Source organism: Erinaceus europaeus, chromosome 4 (assembly GCF_950295315.1).
Source record: "Erinaceus europaeus chromosome 4, mEriEur2.1, whole genome shotgun sequence".
Lineage (NCBI taxonomy): Eukaryota > Metazoa > Chordata > Mammalia > Eulipotyphla > Erinaceidae > Erinaceus > Erinaceus europaeus.
In genome coordinates, this window is record NC_080165.1 from 54,232,722 (window position 1) to 54,244,156 (window position 11,435).

The 11,435-nt window shown below is 40.7% G+C and overlaps 1 pseudogene; it reads left to right on the forward strand.

The window, feature by feature from the left end:
- Positions 1-4,630: 4,630 nt before the first annotated feature.
- LOC103121798 (myosin regulatory light chain 12B-like) lies at positions 4,631-5,680 on the forward strand (annotated as a pseudogene).
- Positions 5,681-11,435: the final 5,755 nt, after the last annotated feature.

Consider the following 11,435-nt stretch of genomic DNA (forward strand, 5'->3'; position numbering starts at 1 on the left):
TTTTTATTAGTCAAGAGAAATTATCTCTGTGTGAGCTAAGAGCGTGGATGGAGGGAAAATGTTAGGTATGTTGTAAAGGACTGCCAATGGCACTAATACCAGGTATGGTCACATTCCCTGGCCATTCAAGTCTGCTCCAGGCATGCACTCTTAGATGAGAGCATAAGTATGACTCACCGACTTTCTCTCCTGTGGGTTTGCATAATAGTCTTCCTCAACAAGAAGGACATACTTCTAGTTTTTGCCAGGGTAGACTCATCTTACCTTGTCAGGAACTAGGCTCTCTGCAGCCCCTGCAAAGTCAGGTCTCAGACAAGACACACATATTAATACCATACTCTTGCTAAAGGCTGTGACCTTGTCAAAACTTCTGGTACAACTCGTTTACCCTATGTATTTCACTGACCTTTCCTACAAATGAATCACATACTTTGACTTAATCCTACCAAATCTCACCAGTTTCTGTAGTTCTCACAGAACTTTGTCAGAACTTCCTTTTTTAAAAACATGGAATCAGGAATGAAACCCAGGGCCTCCTGCATGCACTATATTGATGAACTCTTGAGCATTTTGTTGTTGTTGTTCATTTGTCAAAACACTGCACAGTTTATGGTGGTGTGGAGGATTGAACCTGGGTCTTTGGAACATCAGGCATGAAAGTATTCTACATAGCCATTATACTGTTTCCCTCACCTTCTACTCCATATATTTCTATATACAGATAGTTAGACAATAGACAGATAGGAATAATAATGAGAAAAAGAGGAGGAGGAGGAATGGGAAGAAATGGATAGACAAACAGAGGAAAGAAACACTAAAGCCACACCCCACCATCTGGAGAGCTCTAATTTTGGTCCTTGGTGCTAACCATGATTCTTCCATGTGATGCCAGAATTGGAACTCATGCATGGAAGGCATAAGTTCTATTCCTGAGTCACCTCCTGGGCTACTGTTAGAGCACTATAAATCCTGGTGGCCATTTTTTCCCTTTCTTTTCTCTCTCTCTCTTTTGGTGGAGACAGAGATAAGTTGAGAAGGAAAGGGGGGAGAGAGAGAGAGAGACCTACAGTGCTGCTCCACTGTTTATGAAGCTTCCCCTCCTGCAGGTGGGGGCTGGGGACTTGAACCTGGTTCCTTTCACATGATAATATGTGTGTTCTGCCTGAACTGGAATTGGTGTATTGCACCAAAGTAAAAGACTCTGGGGTGGGTGGGGGAGAGAACACAGTTCCAAAAAAGATGACAGAGTACCTAGTGGGGGTTGTATAGTTATGTGGAAAACTGAGAAATGTTATGCATGTACAAACTATTGTATTTACTGTCGAATGTAAAACATTAATTCTCCAATAAAGAAATTAAAATATGTGTGTGTGTTTACCAAGTATAACACTATCCAATACCCTGCCAGAAAAATTTTTAGTGATTTAATAATGATTAACAAGAACGTAAGATAACAGGGGTACAATTCCATACAGTTCCCACCACCAGAGTTCTGAGTACCATCCCCTCCATAGGAAGCTTCCCTATTCTTTTTTCCTCTGGAAATATGGACCAAAATTCTTTTTTTTTTCTTCTTTTTCTCCTCCAGGGTTATTGCTGTGGCTTGGTGCTGGCACTTTGAATCCACTATTCCTGGTGGCCATTTTTTCCTTTTTTTTTTTTTTTTTTTTTTTTAGCTCAAAAGCTTTATTAATAGGCTTTCTCTTAGATAGGGAATCAAAGAGCTGGTGAGTGTCTACAAGAGTCACTGCATTTATCTCACAGTCATTTAGTCACTGTTAAGGAAGAAGGTTCACAGCAAAATAGGAAATCAGTTTCTCTGTAAAGGTGTCAGTGAGTATGCAGATTGGAGACATCTCAGAGATATTATAAAACCAAATCTCTCTTAGTTCATAGTCCACGAAAATGCCAATGGTCTCTTTTGTTGACTCTGAGTTGAGTTGGGTCTCAACGGACAGTTGGATTTGCTAGGGGCCTGTGGCATCAGTACCTACCTGCCTGGGGAAAGTCTCTTAGCAGACACCTAAAGAGCACATACTTGTGCCTGTGATTTCTACTATCCAAAACTGCCTACCGGCTTCAAACCCCTCAGAACTCAGGACAGCTTTGTGAGAAGTAAACGCCTTGGGGCTGGGAGTAGGGGTGGAGACTATTATTTCACCATCAAACAGAACCTTCTTCCTATCTTCACTGATGATGAGATTGTGCTGAGACGTCTCAGGGTCTAGTGTCAAATCCACCTGAAACTTACTGATGTCATGCAGACCAAGGTGATGTGAGGGTAGCCTGGGGATATCCTCCTTGCATGTGTAGTCTATGATTTCTGGGTTCTCCAGCTCTTTATACTTGATCAGTTGGTGCTGGAGTCTTCTTTCTGGCCTTCAGCAGGAAGTACAGGCCTGTCTGCACAGCCATCTCTGTGAGATCCCTCAGCAGACTCTTCACTGAGGAGACAAAGGCTGTTCTCAGTGATCTTTTGGGTAGCATTTGTTATTTCTTCTAGTAGTCAACTTTCACAGACTTGCTTATTCTATCTCAGGAATATTTTATAATTCTTGAGCTCCTGGAGTACTAGAGTTCTTTGACTTTTTCTTTTTTAATTGGATAAGACAGAGAAATTAAGAGGGCCAGGGGAGACAGAGAGGGAGAGAGAAAGATAGACACCTGCAGACCTGCTTCACTGCTTGTGAAGCAATGTGTGGGTCCACCCTGCAGGTTGGGACTCCAACCAGGATCCTTGTGCAGGTCCTTGCGCTTGGTACTATGTGCACTTAACCCGCTGTGCCACCGCCTGGCCTCCTGGACAAAAATTCTTTATGGGGTGCAGAAGGTGGAGGGTTGAGAAAAAGACTAGAAATCTGGGTTAAGGCAGAGAGTAGCTCCTAAATTTGAGGAAAGTACATAAATACTATTAACTATTAACCCATTGATTTGACCTAGGGCCCATATATATTCATATTTAGGAGAGGAGCTTGTGTGACCTCTGAGTCCTTGTCAGGATGAACTCCATGACACAGCTAGGAACATTCTAGGTGTACTCATTTCAGGACCAGTCTTCCTTGAGTGGCATAGTCGGTTGACCCAGCATCTCTTCAGAGAGTGGGGCAGTCCCTACCAGTGCTGCTTTACAGTGAGGGTAAGATCCTGGAGAGGCCCTAAAGAGTTCTTATTATGACATTCCTGATGGAAGTGACCAGGGAAGGTGGAGAGAGGGATCTATTAGAGGTGGAGACCCATTATGTCTATGTGGGAATTCAAGGATTCCCTGACTAGAGCCCCAGATGATGGGGTGGTCTGGGAGTGACCAAAAAGGCCATCACTAAAGTGTACCAGTCTCTTGCCCTTATATAACTTTTGTAGTGCTTTATTTATCTGACAAGGTTAGACATAAGTGATTGAGGGAAGTGAAGCAGGGGGTAGGAGAGGAGGGTATCTAGGCCTAAGTATATTAGGTACTTCATGGTGTCTTCTTTATGTCTTCCTACTTGCTTGCTGCATTAACTTTGTTATTGAATGTGCCATTTGAAATAAAACTAAGGAGTTCCATGTGTTAGGAAGGGTCTCACCAGAGTTTTGGAGTTGGAGGGTTGACATCTCAGGCTTGGATACAGTCCAAAGTGATTCATGAAGAAAGCTTAGTTTAGTTTGTTAATCTTTGATGTTGCTTAGAGCTGTATTTATCTTTTTTATACTAGTGTAATAAAGCTGCATTTCATTACAGTAAATATGGTTACCGTGATGAGTTAACCAGAAAATCTATTAAAATCTATATGACAAAAAAAAAGAAGGCAAGAGACAATTATTATTATAACCAAGTTATTTGGGAACTAGGATTACTTTGAAAATCCTATTATTAGGATTTACACTACCATACATGACCTCATTATGATTTATATCCATTTAATGCTATTTAAATATCTTAGATACTGGCAGGACTATTTGCTTCTGATCTAAGATTATAGATAATTTAGTATTTCAAAGGGAATTAATTTTTTATTTACTGGTATTATCTTTATTTATTTATTGGATAGAGACAGCCAGAAATCCAGAGGGAAGGGGGTGATAGAGACAGCTGCAACACTGCTTCACCACTTGCAAAGCTTTCCCCTTGCAGGTGGGGGCTGGGGGCTCGAACCCAGGTCCTTGAGCACTGTAACATGTGCACTCAACCAGGTGCACTACCACCCAGCCCCTCAAAGCAAATTTTATTATTAGAAATGCTTTAACAGTTTAAGCCCAGGGAGTTGGGTGGTAGCGCAGTGGGTTAAGCACAGGTGGCACAAAGCGCAAGGACCTGCATAAGGATCCCACTTTGAGCCCCTGGCTCCCCACCTGCAGGGGAGTCGCTTCAAAATGGTGAAGCAGGTCTTCAGGTGTCTATCTTTCTCTCCCCTTCTCTGTCTTCTCCTCTCTTCATTTCTCTCTATCCTATCCAACAACAATAACATCAATGACAACAACAATAATAATTACAACAATAAACAACAAGGGCAACAAAATGGGATAAATAAATAAATAAATATTAAAAAAACTATTTTAAGCCCAGTATCTGAATTCAATTTATTTTCAAATTTGAAGTATTAAGTGCTTAGACTAATGGAATATATACTCAGAACTGAAATCTATGCATTTAAAGAACTCAAGACAGTTCATCTATTTCTGCCTTACATACTGAATAACTAGTGATTTATAAGATTATAAATTAATATGACTAGATTAACACCATTTCCACCACCAAAGATCTGTCTTTCTACCCCCAGGCCCCTACAGTGCAGCTGAAAATCTATCCTTCCCCCCAGAGTCTTCTACTTTGGTGAAATACTTCAAACCTAGTCCAAATTCTGCTTTGTATTTCCCTTTCTGTTCTCCCTTCTCAGCTTCTGTTTTTTGAGTGGGATCACCCATACTCACCCTTCTCTTTATCTGGTAAAGTCAGCCCAGAGTGGCAAAGCCTTGATGACAACTAAAATAAAATAAAATAAAATAAAATAAAATAAAATATGGAGAATATTAAAGAATCTTGACCAACCCAGATGAATTCCCAATGACCCAAGTTTGAGAAACCAAATAGAGACAGTATTGGATCATAATTTAATAAACCGTGGGGTCAGCTGGTGCAGGGCCTGTCCAGCTTGTGGTATTTCACAGCGAATTAAATAGCCACCATGTCGAACAAAAAGCAAAGACCAAGACCACCAAGAAGTGCCCCCAACGTGCGACATCCAACGTCTTTGCCATGTTTGACCAGTCTCAGATTCAGGAGTTCAAAGAGGAATTCAACATGATCGATCAGAACAGAGATAACGTCATTGACAAGGAAGACTTGCAGGGCATGCTTGCTTCCCTAGGGAAGAATCCCACTGATACATACCATGACGCCATGATGAATGAGGCCCCAGACCCCATCAGTTTCACCATGTTCCTCACAATGTTTGAGGAAACATTAAATGGTACAGATCCTGAAGATATCAGAAATGCCTTTGCCTGCTTTGATGAAGAAGCAACTGGCACCATCCAGGAAGACTACCTGAGGGAGCCTCCTGCTGACAATAGGGGACTGCTTCACAGAAGAGGGGGTGGATGAACTGTACCGGGGAGTGTTTATAGACAAAAGGGCAATTACAACTACATTGAGTTCACGTGCATCCTTAAACATGGCGCCAAAGACAAGAATGACTGAAAGAACTCTGGCCAAAATGTTCTGGTGGCTATTTCTTGCTGTTTCTCAGACACTTGCCCTGGCCCCATAGACCTGCTGCATGAAACAGTGTCACAGCTTTGCTTCTTTGTTTTCCCTTTTGATGTAATTTATCCTAGACCTTTCTGCCACTTAGCACTTGTATAATCAGACTGCAAATGGGGACGAGGTTGTAAATTGTAGTGGAAAAAAAAGATTGTGAAGAAAAATCAACAAATGTAAAAGCCCAGGAACATATATGCGGTATTTCTGGTTTTGCTGGATTTTCATATTTTTATATAATAAAAATGCTATTTTGAAATAAAGATTACACTGACTCAAATGGAAAATAAATAACTAAACTATGAATGCTCTTTACTGTCTAAGTAAAGCAGCAAATGTACATAAATCCATGTTGATATCAACAAATAACTGAATAAATAAACTGAGGAGCATATATAAATTTTCCCTACAAAAGAATTCCAATTAATAAAATTAGAAAGAATGAAAGCCACCATACAACATCATGGTAATGACTGTTATTTTATTTTATTTTTAATATTTATTTATTTATTCCCTTTTGTTGCCCTTGTTTTATTGTTGTAGTTATTATTGTTGTTATTATTGACATCGTTGTTGTTGGATAGGACAGAGAAAAATGGAGAGAGGAGAGGAAGACAGAGAGAAGAGAGACAGATAGACAGACCTGCTTCACAACACGTGAAGCGACCCCCCTGCAGGTGGAGAGCCGGGGGCTGGAACCAGTATCCTTAACGCCAGTCCTTGGACTTAGCGCCATGTGCACTTAACCCTCTGCGCTGCCGGACTCCCAATGACTGTTATTTTAAACTATGGCAAAGTATGTGCATAGTTTCAAAAGATATCCCTCCATGATCATGTTTAGCAGAATAGGTGATGATGTCAAAGACCACTACTGATGATTTCACTTATATATGGACTTCAGAAAATTCAGACATATGTACTTGAAAAAAAAGACATAAATGGAGTATGGCGGTAGCCCAGAGGGTTAAGCGCACATGACGCAAAGTGGCATAAGGATCCGGGTTGGAGCCCCGGCTCCCCACCTGAAGGGGAGTCGCTCCACAAGCGATGAAGCAGGTCTGCAGGTGTCTATCTTTCTCTCCCCTCTCTGTCTTCCCCTCCTCTCTCCATTTTTCTCTGTCCTATCTAACAACGACGACATCAATAACAATAATAACTACAACAACAATGAAAAACAACAAGGGCAACAAAAGGGAAAATAAATACATATAAAAAATTTACTGTTGAATGTAAAACATTAATTCCCCAATAAAGAAATTAAAAAAAAAAAAAGACATGATCTCGTGATCTGGGAGGTAACGCAGTGGATAAAACATTGGATTCTTAAGCATAAGGTACAGAGTTCAATCCCCGGCAGCACATGTACCAGAGTGATGTCTGGTTCTCTCTCTCTTTCTCTCCTTCTATTTGCATGAATAAATAAATAAAATCTTTAAAAAAAAAAAAAAAGACAAACTGTCTAAAGCTTTGTGAGAACTATGATGGTTATTGTTGGGAGGGAGGGGCACAGAACTTTGGTGGTAGGTGTGGTGTGGCACTATACCCTACAGTCTTATAATCTTATAAACCACTGTAAATCACAAATTAAAAAGTAAAGAATAAAAATTATCCCTTCAAATATTTAATGAAAATGCATTATGGCAAAGACCCTGCCAGAGCACTAGGACATCATGTAGACAACTGACTTTGCACCAGAAAATTATGCCTCCCACACTGATAAGTTTCCTCCTTTATGATTTCTCACCTCTGGGCTCTCAATGAGAGCCCAGGTCTCCCTCACTGCATCAGTGACATCTCTCCTCTGCCCAGACACTCACCTGTTTCAGATTCTCTTTCCTTGACTGACAGAGAGTAATTAAGCAGACAGCTCCTCCCTGCCAGAAGACCCAGGATTCCCTCATTCCTTCGGTAGCAACATATATAAGCCCACAGCCACTGTGAGCTGAAGAAGAAAGAGGACCAGTAAACTCACTCACTTGGATAGTGAGCTGCTTTGCCACATGTGCAACCCAGATTTGAGCCTGACCTCCACTGAATTAAACAAAGCTTTAAAGCTGTGGTATCTATCTATCTATCTATCTATCTATCTATCATTGCCTCTATTTAAAAAGAAGAGAAAGAGGAAGAAGAAGAAAGAGTAAAATGAAATAATGGTAGAAAGAGGGAAAAGAAGAAAAGGCATCCTGCCTTTTGGATGCAGAGAGTAAAATGCTCTGTCTCATTATGTCTCCTGCTATTGCTGCCTCTACTCCAGTGTTTGGACCTAGGTGGCTGATATAACTTTAGGAAGGAGGATGCAAAGGTCTCCCTAGGCCTAGAAAGGTATGTCTCAGAATCCCTGGAGATGGAACTTCTTGAGGTTCAGGTAGGACCAATCTCAAGCAAACATATACAAGGTGAGTGACTCTTGGAAAGCACCAACCCCTGTTGTCTGCCTTCCAAACCCTTGTCACAGGGAAGCAGGGTCCCCATCATCCATTCATTCGCTCTCTCACATCATCCTTAAGCAAATTCTCTGCTTTCAGTTATTTGTGCTTTATATCTGCATTTCAGCTCTTCCTGAGACATGAAATATTTAAGTGCTGGCGGTCCGGCGGTGGCGCAGTGGGTTAGGCGCATGTGGCGCAAAGTGCAAGGACCGGCATAAGGATCCCGGTTCGAGCCCCCCGGCTCCCCACCTGCAGGGGAGTCACTTCACAGGCGGTGAAGCAGGTCTGCAGGTGTCTATCTTTCTCTCCCCCTCTGTCTTCCCCTTCTCTCCCCATTTCTCTCTGTCCTATCCAACAACGAACAACATCAACAATGGCAATAATAGCAACCACAACGAGGCTACAACAACAAGGACAACAAAAGCGGGGGAAAAAAATGGCCTCCAGGAGCGGTGGATTCATGGTGCAGGCACCAAGCCCAGCAATAACCCTGGAGGAAAAAAAATGAAAATAAAAGAAATATTTAAGTCCTATTGGAGTAATTTTGGAAATCAGCAGTAGGTAGAAGATTGTTTGGGACAGAAGGATCTAAAACTCCAATATAACACCCCACTCTCTCAACTTGACAGATCATCCAGGCAGAAAATGAATAAAGACATGAGGGAACTAAATGAGGAGATATATATATATACTAGAACTATTGGAAATTTTCAGAATCATTCACCCCAAAAAACTGGAATACACATTCTACTCAAGTCCACATGGGTCATTCTCAAGGACAGACCATATGTTAGGCCACAAAGACAGCATCAGCAAATTCAAGAGCATTGAAATCATCCCAAGCATCTTCTCAGACCACAGTGGAATGAAACTAACACTTAACAATCAACAAAAGGTAATAATCCCAAATGTGGAAGTTCAACAGTACACTACTTAACAAGTACTGGGTCAAAGAGGAAATAAAGGAAGAAATAAAAATATTTTGAGAGTTCAATGAAAATGAAGACACAAGCTATCAAAGTATTTGGGACACAGCTAAGGCAGTACTGAGAGGGAAGTTCAAAGCCATACAAGCATACATTAGGAAACAGGAAAAAGCACAAATAAACAATCTGATTGCACACCTTAAAGACCTAGAAGAAGAACAAAGGAAACCTAAAGCAACCAGAAGGACAGGAATAACTAAAGCTCTGGAAGAAATAAATAACATTGAAAATAAGAAACCATACAAAAGATGAACAAAAGCAAACCTTTAGCCAAACTAAAACTCCAATATATGTGTCATGTTGCAGCCTTTATTCATTGGAATAAATACCCCTGTCCTGATGCACTATGGTGGAGGTAGGAAGGAGAAGATGCATCTCTGCCCCAACTCAACGCTGCTATAACTCAGTCAGAAGATACCCACTCTCCCTTATGACTCCTCCTACCCCAAACTTCCTGGAATCTTACCTGCCTCCATTCTTACCACTTGGTCCCAGATCTGACCCAGGAGCAATCCCACACTAAATCCTAAGTTACACGAGTAGAGTTTAATGTCTAATATGAGTCACAACTTCTGTCTTATTTGTCTCCTAATGTCCTAGGCATAATTGGATGAGAGGAAACACATGTAAACATGGAGCTGGGCCACCCAAATTAATGAAATACCAAGGTGAGACTGAGAATAGCCAGGTTACTGCTCCAAGAAGAGGCCAGAGTTGCAGTCAGCAAAATCAAAGGCTGGATGAATAGACTAAGGTCATGGCTCAGTATTGGATAATCCATAGTGTGCTGTAGATGATTCCTTGTGGGAGTTGGGTGGTAGCACAGCGGGTTAAGTGCACGTGGAGCAAAATGCAAGGACTGGCATAAGGATCCCGGTTTGAACCCCTGGCTCCCCATCTGCAGGGGAGTCGCTTCAAAGGCAGTGAAGCAGGTCTGCAGGTGTCTATCTTTCTCTCCCCTCTCTGTCTTCCCCTCCTCTCTCCATTTCTCACTGTCCTATCCAACAATGATGACATCAATATCAACAACAATAATAACTACAACAATAAAACAAGGGCAACAAAAGGGAATAAATATTTTAAAATATCTTTTTAAAATGATGATTCCTTGTAGAATGTATTGTATAGGAATTCAGTCCAAAATACCATACAACGCTTAACTTGAATATATTAAATTCCATTACATATGGATACGTGTTCTTGAAATGCTAGAGAAGTAACATTCAAATCCCCTATCTCCCCCACTTGCTGGGGTTGAGGGGGAAGCTTCACAAATGGTAGAACAATGTTGTAAGTGTCTCTCTTTCTCCCTCCTTCGCTTTCCTCCCTTCTAGTTCTCTCTGTCTCTATCAAAAACAAGCAGAAAAGAGGGAAAAGAATGATAAAAACAGATATATAAAGAGAATATAAACACATGTACAATAAGACTTAGTGAGAACTAGAATTTGATGCAAACTTCCTGAAAATTTCAGAAGATAAGGACTCAGACATTAAAAAAAGAGAAAATAGAAAAATCTTGAGTAATCTACACACATCGAAAATCATATTACTCTTAAATTCTGCAAAATATTTTTCTTTTTTTCCTTTTTTTTTCCTTTTGTTACCATGATTATTTCTGAGACTTATTTTGCCCACATAATGAATCCATTACTCCTAACCGTTATTTTTTCTCTTTCTTCCTTCATTTTTTTCTCTCTTTTTCCCCTTTTTTAAAAATTTCTTTATTGGAGACTTAATGTTTTATATTCAACAGTAAATACAATAGTTTATACGTGCATAACATTTGCCAGTTTTCCATATAACAATACAACCCCCACTAGGTCCTCTGTCATCCTTCTTGGATCTGTATTCTCCCCACCCACCCACCCCAGGGTCTTTTACTTTGGTGCAATATGGCAATTCCAGTTCAGGTTCTACTTGTGTTTTCTTTTCTGATCTTGTTTTTAAACTTCTGCCTGAGAGTGAGATCATCCCATATTCATCCTTCTATTTCTGAATTATTTCACTTAACATGAATTTTTCAAGGCCCATCCAAAATCAGCTGAAAACAGTGAAGTCACCATTTTTCATAGCTGAGTAATATATATATACCACAACTTGCTCAGCCACTCATCTGTTGTTGGACACCTGGGTTGCTTCCAGGTTTTGGCTATTACAAATTGCGCTGCCAAGAACATATATGTACACAGATCTTTTTGGATGGTGTGTTGGGTTCCTTAGGATATATCCCCAGGAGAGGAATTGCAGGATCATAGGGTAGGTCATTTCTAGCCTTCTGAG